Source organism: Triturus cristatus, chromosome 5_1 (assembly GCF_964204655.1).
Source record: "Triturus cristatus chromosome 5_1, aTriCri1.1, whole genome shotgun sequence".
Classification (NCBI taxonomy): Eukaryota; Metazoa; Chordata; class Amphibia; order Caudata; family Salamandridae; genus Triturus; species Triturus cristatus.
The window spans coordinates 104,471,792-104,486,969 of record NC_140587.1 but is presented as its reverse complement, the minus strand read 5'-3'; the positions used below and the strand labels follow the sequence as shown (position 1 = coordinate 104,486,969).

The following is a 15,178-nucleotide window of genomic DNA, read 5'->3' as shown; positions in this document are numbered from 1 at the left end:
AGTAGTGTCGCAGGAGATTCAAGCAGCAGGGCATTACAGTAGTCGAGGCGACTAAGAATAGTACACCTGACTACTAGTGCTCTGGCGGAGGCAGGTAGCAAAGGCACAACCTTGCGCAGCGAGCGCATAAGGCCAGAGCAGGTAGCGACTGTTCTTGAGACCTGCGTTTCCATGCTCAGTTGGTGATTAAGCATGACACCCAGGTTGCGAACAGTGGTGACAGGTGACGGGTTGTTGGAGTTTTCCGGGGGCCAGAATTCAGCGGGCAGAGAGCGGGGTATACGACTCGCAGGGCAGAACAGCACCTCGGTTTTCGAGGCGTTGAACTGAAGGGAGTTCTGATGCAGCCAGCTCGCAGTGTCTCTTAGACATTCATGGAAGGCTTGCAAGGATATGGAATCTTCGCCTTCCCAAGAGAAGAGGAGCTGGGTATCGTCCGCATAGTTTACTGTGGTCATGTAATGTGATTTAATTAACGTGACCAGTGGTTTCAGGTAAACATTAAAAAGAATCGGACTGATAGAGGAACCCTGGGGGACACCGTGAGGGACAGGGGAAAAAACCGATTGGAAGGGAGGGAGGGATACGGCCTGTTTTCTTTCGCTGAGATAGGAGTGAAACCAGATCAGGGCCGTGCCGTCGATCCCTGCCTCTCTCAAACGCTCGAGCAGAATCCCATGATTGACAGTGTCGAATGCGGCAGACAGGTCTAATAAAATCAGGGCCACGGCTTGGCCCCTGTCTGCACGCATTCGCAGCTCCTCCATGGCGGTGAGCACAGCAGTTTCAGTGCCATGGGCTGGGCGAAAACCAAATTGGAATTCGTCCAGAATGTGGTGCTGCTCGAGGTGGGCTGAGAGGCATTTACTGACCCAACGTTCGAGCACCTTCACCGGGAAAGGTAGGAGTGATATGGGGCGGAAGTTGGATAAACATTCTGGGTTTAGCGTGGGTTTCTTTAGTAGCGGGGTGATAAGCACTTGCTTCCAGGAGCGGGGGACGAAGCCGCAGCCGAGGGATTGATTACAGATCATCCGGAGAGTGTCAAATAGTTCGTGCCCACATGCTTTCCAGATTTTCGGAGGCAGAGGATCAAGGTGGGATCCCGAGGTGATGCCCTGTGCAACTTTTTCAAACTCGGTTTGAGAGATAAGGGGGAAAGCCAGTAGCCTATACGTAGGAGGGCAGGTTGACCTCAGAGAGTCAGAATTGGTGGGGCTGACTTCGGGAAGGATGGGAGAAGTGTGTGACGGGGGCGTTGCCAGATTGATGATGATGTTCTCAATTTTGTCAGTAAAAAACTGAGCAAGGCTGTCACAAAGGGACTGAGATGGGGGAATGGGGTTCTTAACGCAGTCGGGATGTAAGATGTTGTCAAGGATCTGAAATATACTTTTTGGACTGTTGGCCGCGTCGGCTATGGTAGAGCAGTAGTAATTCGCTTTACTCTCTGCGATGGCGAGTTTGTAGTCACGGAGTGACTTTTTCCAGAGGATTTTATTGTTGTTACAGTATCCGTGTCTCCACTTTCTCTCAGCCTGTTTGCAGGTAGATTTGAGGGTTTTCAGAGAGTCATTGTACCAGGGAGCGGGTGCTCTACCTTTAGGTTTACAAAGTTTAATAGGGGCAACAGAGTCCGCGATGGAAGTGATTCTCGAGCTAAGGGATCTGTAATTGTCTTCCACCGAGCTGGTGGAGGAAAAACTTTCCTCCACCTCAAAGACTTTGGTGGAAATGCTGAGTTTTTCTAAAGCTTTCCAGTTCCGATAAGAGAATTGTGGTGGCGAGTGATTTATGGGCTTACTTGTTGTGGCGTTATTGATGTACAGTTTGATGAGCGAGTGGTCTGTCCAGCTCATGGGTAGAATGTCGCCTACTTGAGTTAGACCCGGGGTCGAGAAGATACGGTCAAGCCGGTTGCCTGCGGAGTGAGTGGGGTCCTTTATCAGTTGGTAAAGCCCCACACTATCACAGGACAGCAGAAGGTTGTCTAGACCTGTGTCTAGGCTGCCGTTTGGCCAAAGATTGAAATCTCCTAAGAGTATAAGTTTATTGTGAGAGGTTGCCATGTTAGTGATAATCGTGAGGAGTGCTTGCTGTTGCGAGAGAGGAAAGGCCCCAGGTGGACGGTAGCAGATAATCACCGTGAAGGTGACTCCTTGGTGGCAGTTTATAGTCAAACCAAAGAGCTCGGTTCCGGGTACGGGATCTATGTCTAAGGTGTTCATTTGCCACGAGGCTCGGAAGATGACGCCCACTCCGCCACCGCGGCCTTTGGGTCTGGGGAGATGAAGAATATTAAAGTTTAGCGGGCAAGCAGCTGCTAAATCGGTCTCACAGTTTGCATGTGTCCAGGTCTCGGTTACAACAACCTGTATAGATGGAAGCAAGTCGTAGTCACTTTCAGAGCACATTAATGAACTAGAGAGCGCCACATTTTACCAACTCAAACACAGCTTTGTTTGTTGCGTTACGAAGCAGAGATTCCCCAATCTTAGAACAGATCCACAAAGATCTATTTGTTAGCAGTTTATGATCATTGAAAATGCTTAAGCCAGGGTCCCCGGCTTCCTGCAATGACTCAGTGTGGGTCCCTGGATTTCACTAATAAATAATCGTGGCTCCATGGAAGACATGTTAAGAACCTCTACTGTAATCTACTTCAGCAGACCAAATGCTAAGCCCTGTGTAAAATAATCATGACTTGGCAAGTGTTTTCCTTATAACTGAAAATAATAGTTTCAATCTGCAAACTGGCAGGATTTAAATAATCTGGAAACTTAAGCCATCTAATTTATAAAGCTAGAAAATAAAGAATTCCATGTACTACTTTGAAATACATTTAGATATGCTCTTCCTTCCTTAGGCCTTCTGGGAGGCAGTCAACGCACCCTTTTTTACCAAGAAGGAGGCAGAAAGGTTGGACATCGCTATTGATGAAAAAACTTGGATTGATTTCTTCTCAAAGGTATATAAAAATGTCGAAGGGTCTCCCATGAAAGAGGACAAATTGATAGGGTGTTCATCGAGAGGGAGTGATTTTCACGCCATTACCATGGGGATTACCCTACAGGAAGTAGAGCTGGCACTACAAGCTAGTAAAAGTAATAAAGCCCCGGGACCGGATGGGATCCCTAATGATATCAATAAATTAAATATAGATTTGTGAGCCCCACTTTGTACCCGGGTCCTACAGGCTTGTTGTGCCATAGGTTTTATTGGTACCTAGTCGGAATCGGTTATAATACAGATCTACAAACAGGGGGACAGGGACTGACCATCTAATTATAGACCTATTTCTTTATTAGACTCCCTCATGAAAATGGCGGGGAGGGTGGTCTTAAATAAATTGCAATTGTGGGCCGAGGAAAATGATATTTTGAGCCCTGTACAGTATGGCTTTCGTGAAGGGATGGGCACGGTAGAGCAGGTCTTAAATTTAGTTTTGTTACAAGCCAAATACACTCGGGCTAAGGAAGGACAATTATACGCTATTTTTGTTGACCTCTCTGCCGCCTTTGATTGTGTGATACATGCCAAGATGTGGCAAATTCTTGAGGAAATGGAAGTCGATCCTGCCACTGTACTCTTTCTAAGGCAACTTTATTCAGGGGCAACGGCCAAAGTTAGATTTGGGTTGAGAGGGGAGTGCACTGGGCCCTTCAGGATAGAAAAAGGGGTAAGACAAGGGTGTGTATTGGCCCCCTTTCTTTTTACCCTTTATACGAATAAACTTGAGGAGGAACTGCGCGCTTGTAAAATAGACTCCCCAAAGTACGGCAACAAGTCAATTGTATCGCTTCTGTACGCGGACGTTGCAGTACTAATGGCGAGAACGAAGGTCGGAGCAAAGAAAGCCCTTACAAAATATCTTGAATTTATGGAAGAAAGGGACCTTATGATAAATGCTAAAAAAACATATGTGATGCAGTGTGGTAACGCTCGCCCAAGCTGTAAAATTTTTAGAGCGTCGGGGCTTGTAATTGAGCATACTAAAAGTTTTCCATAACTCGGGGTTGTAATTGAGGGTTCCGGCTCCTGGGGGCCTGAGGTCAAGAATTGGACCCTATCTTTTAAACGCACCATAGGAGCATTAAAGAACTTCGCCGCTAAGCTTGGCAAAAGACCCCCTGAGGTCATGCTAAAGATTTATAAATCTAAATGCAGAAGTGTAGCGTTATATGGGGCAGGGATATGGGGTTACCAGGATACATCGGCGATACAAGTTGAAGAAAATAACTTTTTCAGATACTTATTAGCTCTACCGAAAGGTACCTCAGTCTTTAATTGCCATCAGGAACTGGGGATGGATTATATATCCGACCTGATTAAACTGCAACCTGTCCTACTCTGGCGCAGAGTATGGGTCTCAGTGGCCCTTGGTTTAAATCAGGAAATAATAAAAGATGTCATGGGCCTAGATAACGCCAAGAGTATACCCTGGCTTGAGTATATCGGGAAAATATTTACTGATATCCAAAGGCCGGAGTTTTTCAGCATCCCAGCTTCAATTTTGAATATCTCAAAATCCGAATTAAAGAGGCTATGTATGGCCCATTTTGAACTTCTCAGGTGTGTAGGAGAAATAACAAAGAAAACAGTGAGTGAACATCAATTGTCACTGACCACCTACACAATCCAGCCATATCTAACCATGTGTAATCTGGGCTTCGACCGATTCATTTTGACAAGATTTTGGTTTAACCTATTTCATCGGTTAGTTACATATCCAACCAAAAATGACTGGTCTAGAGCCCTGGCTCCTTGCCCTTGTGATAGTATTTCTGCACAATCCACCTTCCATGTAGTACTGTTCTGTAAATTATATGGGAGTGAGCGTAATAGGTGGATCAAACAGTACTTGAAGCAAGGTGCTTGTCGTCAATGCCGTCCTGCGTTCCTTAGTCTGCAGCAATTGGGAAATGCTACCTGTACTATGGTTATGTCTGGTTTTTTAAAAATTGTTCTTCGAAAACGGAACTTGAAGATTAGCGAACTCGTCTGAATTGATTTAATACTGTTTTAATTAAATGTTATTTATTGTAATGATTTGTATTGATGTGTATATATATGAATTGTCGCTTTTATGATTTTATGTAACAAAAAATCGAATAAAGCTAATCTACTACTACTACTGCTCTTCCTCCAGTATCTTGAAAGGTTTCTACTTAAAAAAAAAAAAAAAGCACGGGCAAATGCAATACCTTAGCACTTTTCATAAAGGCAAGGCCTATTGGTTTTGGCTGTACTAGTTTTTTTTTTTATCAAAGTCTGACCCAATTTGAATGCAAAAAAGTAATTAAAAAAAATGTGAATAAGAAAGCAAGGATCGCAAGGGGGAGATAAGGAGACATGTAGTGTGTGGGGGTAGAAGAAAGAGGTTTGAGTGGAATGTAGACTAGGCAGCCCTGGTATTAATCATCCCTGCCATTCAACAGCACCAGATGGGCACCTAAACTAACGTTTGAGCGCAAGCACTTCCATATTAAACACTGCCATTATTCCAAAAGTCACGCATGCACAACTGTCCGAATGGGGGCTCAGGAACCCTACCACCCTCCTAGGAGCGCCACTACAATAGACCATGGATTCTGTAGTTTTAGGTCTGGCCTGACAGTTAAGTGTCTCACTTACATTGTGCCTTTGCTCACAACATACATTACAGGCATTACCATTGCCACTGCTGACCTATCTGGGATGGCATTTTGCGGATCATATCTAAGTTGCTATTTTTAGGCCTTGATTTTCAGATCAACTGGCTACTATTAAGGCAACAATAACAGGTTGGCAAGGTCAGGTAAACACTTGTTGAAATCCTTAAGTAGGTGATCAATTAAATTGTAAACTAAAGGGAAAACAATTGTAAAGTAGATGATGAGGATCCTCGTCCGGGTTCTGAAGAAGCTGAGGATACAGGGAGAGTAGGATTGGAGAATCCCAGGAAAGTTCCAGAAGAACCGGAAACCACACTTGAGACCTCCAAAGGGGAGCCACCAGGGTTACCTCCGCACACTGCTGGCGGATCTGGGCCGTCGTCCTTGTTTTCATTGAAAACGGGGGAAACTCATATCCGGGTTCCGCACTCCAGTCCTGAAGGAAGGCATCCGTGGCAAGAGCCATCGGATCCGGCCTCCAACTGAACAATCGTGGAACCTGATTGTCCAGGCGGGAGGCAAAGAGATCTGCTGAAAACTGCCTCCAAAGAATGTTCAACCAGCGGAAAACCGGAGGGCCCAGCTGCCATAGGCTGGAATCGTAGAGGTGTCTGGAATGCCAGTCCGTGACCCGATTGTGCTGGCCCGGGAGATACTCCGCCGTCACCGATATGTGGTGATCCAGGCAGAACCCCCAAAAGTCTTTCGCCAGATTGGCCAACGTCCGAGAACGGGGCCCTCCCAACTGATTGACATATCGGACTGCGGAGATGTTGTCCATCTTCAATAGGACGCAAGACTGCACTCTGTCTTTGGTCCAACAGCGTACCGCGGAAGAACCCGCTAGTAGTTCTAAGCAATTGATATGAAAATCCTGCTCGTCTAGCGACCAAACATAATCCCCGCATCGAGCGCCCCAACCCAATCTGCTGGCGTCGGACTCGATGACCAAATCCGTAACGGAGCAGAAAATCGCGCGGACGTTCCATGTCTCCATATGGGTGAGCCACCATGTAATTTCGTCCTTGGCCTCCACCGAAAGCGGCACCACATGATCATACGACCGACCCCTCCTGAGATGATACGCCTCGAGACGTTGCAGGGCTCGATAGTGTAAGGGTCCTGGAAAAATCACCTGGATCGAGGACGATGGAAGGCCCACGATTCTGGCCAAGTGCCGTAAGGAGATAGTCGGCCTGGACGCAGTCCGGCGGAGTTCGTGGCGAATTTTCACCATCTTCCGTGACGGAAGACTCAGTCGCTTGAACGGAATCCACCACAAAACCAAGAAAGGTGACGGACTGCGAAGGCTGAAGAACCGACTTCACTGCGTTGATAACAAATCCCAGATCCTGTAAAAGGGACACAGTCTGTTGGAGTTGATGTTACAGGGTTTGAGGAGACTGGGCCATCAGAAGAAGGTTGTCTAAATAGACGATCATGCGAATACCCCGCGCTTGGAGAAACTCCACTGCAGGGTGAAGCACCTTGGTGAAGCACCACGGTGCAGAGGAAAGTCCGAATGGAAGGCGAGTGAACTCGTACACCACACCCTCCCAACAAAACTGCATGAACCGTCGGTGGGGCGGATGAATGGGAATTGCCAGGTAGGCATCTTTTAAATCCAGACGCGCCATCCAATCGGATTGTCGCAGCAGATCGCGCAGCAGTTGGATTCCCTCCATCTTGAAATGGCGATACACTAACCAAACATTGAATTCCTTGAGCTTGATTACGGGTCGACGACCCCCATCGGCTTTGTCTACCAGGAATATATTGCTGAGAAAACCGTGTGGGTGCAAAGTTGAGCGACAAATTGCTCCCTTGCGGAGCAACTCGGAGACCTCTTCGTCGGTCAACTGTGCGTCTTGAGGGCTGAATTGTAGCGGTCGAGGCCGCGTCTCCTGACAAGGGTTGTCCAGAAACTCCACATGAAAGCCCTGAACGGTCTGAAAGACCCATGCATCGGAAGTTAACGCTGCCCAAGCGTCCTGAAAGCATGCTAGTCGCCCCCCTATACGAATCTGATCTGCGGGAACGACACTTACCGTTCCAATTTGCACTGCCGGAATTGGACATGAAACCTCCACGGCCTCTGAAACGCTGTCCTCGCGTTGGATAAAAGTTGTTGTAGTTCGCGGTCTAATTATATTGGCCGCGGCCAGAGCCTTGTCCCCTCGAAGGGTTTTGTTGGAACCCACGGCCGGGCGAGCGGCCCCTGCCTCGACCGGCCCCGCGGAAAACCCGCTGGGTAAACACCCTTTTAATACTGGACTGGGCCTTGTCCTACGAGGTAAAGTAGATACAAATTTACCAAGCTCTTTAATGAATGTTTCACCAAAGAGGCCCCCTTGGGCACTGCCCCAGCTTCCGAAGAAGCTAGATCCCCAAGTTTGGGATCTAATTTAATCAACAAGTGGCGACGCTCGGTTGAAAGAGCGCAATTAGCGTTCCCCATAAAAATGATGGTGCGTTGGGCCCAATTAGATAGGACTTCTGGTGAGATTGTCGAACCTGTCACTTTAGCCTCCTCCGCCATGTCCAAGATTTTGGCCATTGGACCGATGGCATCAAGGAGTTTGTCCTGACAGGACTGCCAAGACCTATCTATGCCCTTCCAAGGGTCTTTCACATACTTCGCCAAAGAAGTGGCCATTTTAGAGTCCAACTCTGGCGTAAACGCGATCTTATCAGACAAAGAGGGTCTCGGACACTCCGCTCTCAAACAACTCTGCGCCTCCTTCTCAAGATGTTTGCGGAGGCGGTTCGCAAGGAAACAATCAACTTTATCCCCCGGGACCCAAGCCGAAGACCGGGGATGCATGATATCGTCGGGATTAAGCATGTTTGCATCTTCCTTCGGCGCCGCAGAAGAGGCAGCTGGAGTCCGACGCCAAGGACGAGAGGACCCCGCTTCCTTGTCGGTATCCCCATGAGTGTCATTTTCCGTTGAAGGGGATGGTGGGTCCGGGATATCCTGGGGCGGTCCCTCTGATGGAGTGAGGGGAACAGACGATGCCGCTTTTGCTAAAAACGCCGTCTTAAGGCGCGCAAAGGCGTCTACATCCACACCGTCCGGACACTGCTTCTTGGAGGGTGGGGGGGCGTCCTCATGACTGTCGCCAGGGACCGGCGTGGTGCCCCCACGCACCGCCGCCAACCTGTTACACTCCTGCACTATTCTGTCCGAGAGACCTTGCTCCATAGGTCCCACTACCTCATTAACCACCCTGTAAATTGAATTATCAACAGCGTCAAAAAAAATCAGCATAAGGTAGGTACTCCTGGACCTCTTCCTCATAATATTCTGCCTGACCATCCATTGCGACAAAGGGAAATACCTAAAGGGAACTACAACTTAACGTGTCTGAGAACAACACAACCACAAGAATACACCCAACACACGCAGGTAAAAAATGTTAGGGGCAGGCCGGAGGCTGCAAAAATTGGGGTATTAGGGTAGCCCAAGGGGCCACAAATAGGGCCGCACCACAACCCACAACGCGCCCAAACCCTCAGGAGCAAAACCTGACCTGGTGTCTGCCCCCCAGCGCGTTTCTAATAGTATCGTTGGTGCCCAGAGCCGTTTATACAGTCCGCTCAATGCGTGGGATTTGACAGGTGCTTACTGGGCTGACAAACTCTTTCACAATACCGCACTACGGACCCCCGCCGGGGCGTTCAGAAGGAATGCAGGCAATACAATCCGCTTTGCGGACGTCTCGGTGAGGCAGAGTACGGGGACAAGGCTCAGCGATCGTTACTCTCGCGGCGCGCTCCTCATCTGAAGAGCCACGGCGCGAGAGCAATGAGAAGGACGAGTCCCCCTAGCGGCAGCACATGACACCGCACCAGCAGGGAAGCCGGCCGCGTGAGGAGCGACGAGCATTCCCGCGGCCGGCAAGGGCTCTGAAAGGCAATCGTTACAAGATCAACACGAGCAATACGATACCACAACACTTATAGAAAGATAATAACCATTCATGTTTAAACATGACAAGAGAAGATAGAGAGCGCTTAACTGGCTGCGAAGAAAGAGGAAGGGAGAAGACAGAGGACTTTGTATTATGATTTATGGAAACAGTTGATGGACTCCATTCCAGAATGTCTCCCTGGTTGTAGGGAGTTGTAGTTTTTTCTGTGGTTAATGTTCAATGATTACTGTGAAATCTCTATTCTGATGAAAAACACAGCAGCCAAAGCGAAGAGAGAGTAAAGCATAATCCGAAGCCTCCGGTACTGATGTAGAATTAAGGCTCAAGGTGACAAGTGAGCAGCATGCAAAACTAGTAAGGGGCCGTGCAAGGTCTAATTACTTCCTTTTCAGTAGTCTAAGCGACATGGTCTCTGCGGTCCCGGGAAAAACTGAGTTCCGACTCCGAGCCGGGCCGCGCTTGAATAAATGATCTCTAACCTAACGTGAGAAGCGGCTGGTATCATCCGTGTGATGACATCCAAGGGGACAAAGAAGAGTTACTATATGTTTATCAAACCGGTAAGATAAGGTGATGAAAAGAATTAATGCTGTCATCAGTGAAAAAGAGAAATTTTAAAGGCATGTAAATAGGATAAAAGCAAACCGTCAGTTCAGGCGAAGGAAAGAAAAGGAAATGGAACAAGCGGCAGTGAAAGCGATCGCTATTGTAAAACAAACAAGCCCGCGAGTGGTGCGTGCGCACGCCACAGCGAGACATGTGGTTTCAATTATCGCGCCCATGTCTGGGCACGATAATTGAAACCACATGGCAGCAGTGCGCGTAATAGACACCAATAGGCCATAGGCTGAGCAATGCGCCCGCCTTTGGCCAATTACTGGCTATCTTTAATAAAAAGACGCACGCAAAGGCCAATGGCGTGGGCCAAAAGGAAAAGCACACGCACGAGCATGTGCGATTCCTAGGTCCGTTTTCAGACCCCCTACATGAGGTCACTCGCTGCGCGAACAGTGCTACGCACTGCAACGCTAGGCGCGAGACCTAAAAAAGTAAATCTTCCAGGGCCCCCAAATAATTTTTCACACCTATTTTTGTGAATTGGAACTGTGTAACAATATTTAAACTTTGCAGTTAAGGTATGGTACCCCTTTTAAAAATGCAATCAAATACGATTGCCAAACATACTATTCTGGTCCGCCAGGCCATACTAAACTGTACAAGTATCGATAGTGTGATTTTCAGTAGTGTTGGGGAAGAGAGGTTTCGGGAATATTTGGAGTCCCTTCCCCTTTGACACCTACTGCCAGACAGTCTATAAATGACAAAAGATGTTAGTGATGGCCCGTTACATAGTGGCTTACTGACTCGTATTGTTTTCCACTTAAAATGCAACACTTTATCTGCCATAATGCCTCTTTTTGTCAGAGCCTGTCTATGAGTGATTCACCCTCCCACAGGCCATGGCACCCTTCGCTTTTACTGCTTGCAAGGGAACCCCTCCTGCCAGACAGTAACACCCCTCACCTTTTCTAGGTGAACCTCTCCTCCCACAGGCAATGGCACTTCTCTACCCACTGACAATGACACCCCTCTCATTCACTGCCTGTAAGGGAATCCCTCTACCCACATTGACACCTCTCTACTTCACTGCCTGTGAAGGGAACTCCTCCTCCCAAAGATAGTGAAAACCCCCCCACCAGCAGAAAATAACAAGCTTCACCCCCACTGCCTGTACGTGAATCCCCCTTCTGCGGAAAATGACACATTTCCTCTGACAGTGATGGAGCGAGTTACCAGCTTGGGTTACTCATACGTACCATATACTCACCTGGGCCCATAACATTCATACAAGTAAGCTAGAAAATCCCAGCTGGCATCAATTTTGGGTTCACCTGTAATTTGATATTCACCTTCACCAAATCTTACCAACTCGACCCCTTTGTAAATAAGTTTCCTCTACTCAATGAATCAGGTTGCTGAATTAGTTTAAGGTAGAAATGACATTAATTTTACCTTCAAATAACCACAAACTCCAGTTTTAAAATCTTTATCTAAATCAATAATTTTGTGAGGCAGAATCAATTACAGCAACACCTTCTTCATTCAGGAAGATTTAAAATCAAGTACAAGCAAAGTCACAATAAAAGATTAATGATGACGGTGCATGAAGAGGGAGAGAACAGAGAGCAGCACATGGACATACTACACAGAATTATAATTACCTAGGATGATGCGGTGACCGATCCCCTGGCCAAGGAGTCATTGAAGATCTCCTAAATAAGACGGGAGATGAAGATCAAGACCGGTTCAGGACCGGGAAGGTGACCCCTTCTAAGTGCAATGCCTGCGTCACACCCCTCTCTGGCACTATTCTCCTCGGATAGTTTCTTCTGAAACTTCCCTTCTAGATGATGGGCGTTCGATCAGTATCTCGTTTTCTCAAGCAGGGTCTCGGGAGTCTGGAATCAGCATAGAGACTGTGGCTATCCCCTGCGTCTGATGAGTCATCAGTTCTCCATCAAGCGTAATGGCGGTCTGCTCAATGGCAGTCAGTTTTAACAACTAACTAAACTTACCTCAATTATACCATTCTACGTGTATGTTTCACCCACCAATGTTTCAATTTCAGTGAAAACCCTTATTTTGATTGGGCAAGGCTAGAGGAGGAGGTCATCACACCATACCAGATGTAATCATTTTCTGAGGGTCCCTTGTTCTATTTTCCCTCCCCTTAATTCGTTTTCCAAGCTTTATTCCCACCCGCATTTTACGTTCTGATCAATACACATTTGGCACAATTTATTTATGTTTCTTTCTTTGTCCGGGTCAATAGTTTGAGTTCCCAGGTGTTTCAGTCCAGTGTGGCCTTGGCTGTGTTTCAATTATGCCATCATGGTTTTTGGCAGGTTTCTGTGCGCCTGCACGGACAGCAGGTGGGGTAGGGATTTCAGTCACCCTCCGAGGCCCAAATATAAACTAATAAAGTGAGAAAAAGGCACATTAGAATGCGAAAACAAATGATTTCACTGTATACCACTTATCTCTACTCCTATCCCCATTTACTTAATTTATTCTTTCGCATTAGTGTTTAGTAGAACTTACAAGGTTTAGTTTAAGCAGTAGCATGTGCATTAACATGTGAGTTTCAAGCGGCCATATTAGGAGCTATTGCGCAGCTGCGAAGTTTCCCTCCCAAAGCATAGACAGCGTCATACTACGTAGATTCAGTAGACCCATGCGCAGTGAAAATCCCGCGTTTTCTTCGGCCATATTAAGACACTCGGGTTACTTAATAGCAATTACATATAAAAGCTTCCCCTAGATACAGTATGTTGTGTGTAATGCGATATTAGTATTTACAAGACTAGTTGGTTACGTTGTTACATGTTATTTGAGAGGTTTGCATACAAGCAAGTTTCTTTTATACCAAACTTGCTCCATCAATCCCCTCTCGGATGGCATTTATTGCCATCACTAATGTCTCCTGAATCTGATGCCAACTTTAGTACAACTCTATTTCTTCTTCAACCCTTTCATTTCTTTCTTTTCCTTTTTGCATTGTTAGCCTCTCATTCTTTTGTAAACATCTCCTTTTAATTCTTCTAGCTGTATTTCTTCACATTTTCTTTTCTTGCCCCTTTCATTCACTTCATATTTATTTCTCCTTTTGCAGCATTTGTGCCAAAACATTATTGCTAATACTAATAGTTATTCCCATTATGGGCAGTATTATTTGACCTAAAAGACCTTTACCTACGTTGGAAAACCAACTACCTATGTTAGAAAAGCTATTTGTCAATTTCTTCCATACACTTCCAACTTCCAGCATTTTTTTTAGCCCTTCTATTTTCGTAATATTTTTAATATATCCTCCAATCTCAACACTTTTATCAGGAATATACGTGCAACAATGTTGCGTTTTCAATAATTTACAGACTCCGCCCTCTTTTGCCAATAATATGTCAAGAGCAAGTCTATTTTGCATAACCATAGATCTGACAGCAACTAATTCAGTGTTAATCATCAAGAATCCTCCATCAGTGTTAGTAGATAACCGATCAACTACTGTAGACGACTGGCAAATTTTTCATGAATTTAGAAGAACTCCCACTGAAGGTATCCATGCACCAAAAATGTCACCTACTATTTCTGAATAATTAGCTCTTTTTACACGTGTTAGTCCATTATTGTCTTCATTGCTTCCAGTGATTCTTTTTACATGGTAAACTTTAGGGAATACTATTACAAAATAGCAACTCCCATACCAATGGTCTGGCAGCCTAAAGTAGGCTTTATTGCCAAACACATAATAGATTCCAGGAAATACTGGATCTGTCTCTCTTTTTAGTCTCCATCCCCCAATTACTGAGAAATTATGTTCACATTCACTGGAAACAATAAATACATTGTTATACTCTGTTTTTAACCCATGGAGACATAGCAGCATGAGTCTTGGTATTTGCATAATGCTCTTCCTCCTCAGCCCATTTAGGTATCTGAGGTTTGGGTTCAGAAGCTCTTCTTTGGCAATCCTGTCTCCTTTGTTAAACTAAATTCAAAAATATCTTCTCTTCCTGTAATTTACAGGTTAAAGTGTGCTTATGTGCTTCAGCTATATCTATTGCTTTTATAGTTAGAAAATATTCACCCATAAATTGTGAGTCTCTCGTACTAAGAACAAGGTTCATGTTCTTTCGCATCGGAACCTCGGAAAAATCACATCTACATTAGAATAATAATATTGCAATTTCCCTGTTCTATAAAATAAGCTTGCTAAAACACTACATGAAATACCATTGGTCAATGGCAAATGATGATGGGTCACTCCTTCTGCTACATATGCAGGTAATTTCATAAATACATGACAATCACTAACCTCCATGGTTTCTACATATTGTACTAACCGGTTTGTAAAAACATTTAAATCGGTAACATTTTTATTCACAGTGTGATGTAAATCTAACTCATCTGATGTTTCTAATTCTACCCTATCTGCTTTGATGGTAGCTACCTTTTCATGTGTATTAGTGCTATTCTGTACGTTCTTAACCATAAAATAAGGAATGGCCACTGTTAGTTCTAACCATATTATGAGTACTAAAAATATGCAACATATACACATTATACAACATTTCTTTAAACATTTCGGTTTTCCAGCAGCTCTCCTGTCAGCCATTTTGAAATAGGACAAGAAGATTTCTCTTCTTTACTTTAGTATTTCAACTTTGTGACAGAATATAAAAAGGGGAAATTCGTTTCAGGTTGGTCTCACTTCTTCGTCAATTTGCTCTGCAATTAAGCTTTCATTTTTCTCTTCAATTATTTCCAAATTCTCAAAATCTTCAAGAATTACGTATGTCCACTCAGGACCTTTTGAATTCATTATTTATAAATTTCGCTCTTGAGCTTCTTCAATTTGGTGTTTCAGTTGATGGTCCAGAGCGACTGGATACTTCGTCCACTTGCTCTGGTTCCTCTGTTATGGTTTTAAGGTGATATTTCAATCTTTTGCTAACACCTGGCCAATTTTCACTTTTTCTGATTAGTTTAGCTTGCACTGCACTTTCTTCAAGTGTTCTTTTATCTTCA

The 15,178-nt window shown here is 45.4% G+C and overlaps 1 protein-coding gene across 6 annotated transcripts in view; it reads left to right on the top strand.

The window, feature by feature from the left end:
• MAF1 (MAF1 negative regulator of RNA polymerase III) overlaps positions 1-15,178 on the top strand; it is a 361,074-nt gene that overhangs the window by 127,162 nt on the left and 218,734 nt on the right. The window contains exon 1 of one of the 6 annotated variants that reach the window (XM_085604534.1): positions 2,872-2,968. The exons of 4 other annotated variants lie outside the window; for them this stretch is intronic. The gene's annotated coding sequence lies outside the window, so the exon portion shown is untranslated. Of the gene's footprint in view, positions 1-2,871; positions 2,969-15,178 lie in introns of those variants that run through there. One more of the 6 variants, XM_085604532.1, reaches the window with a different exon arrangement.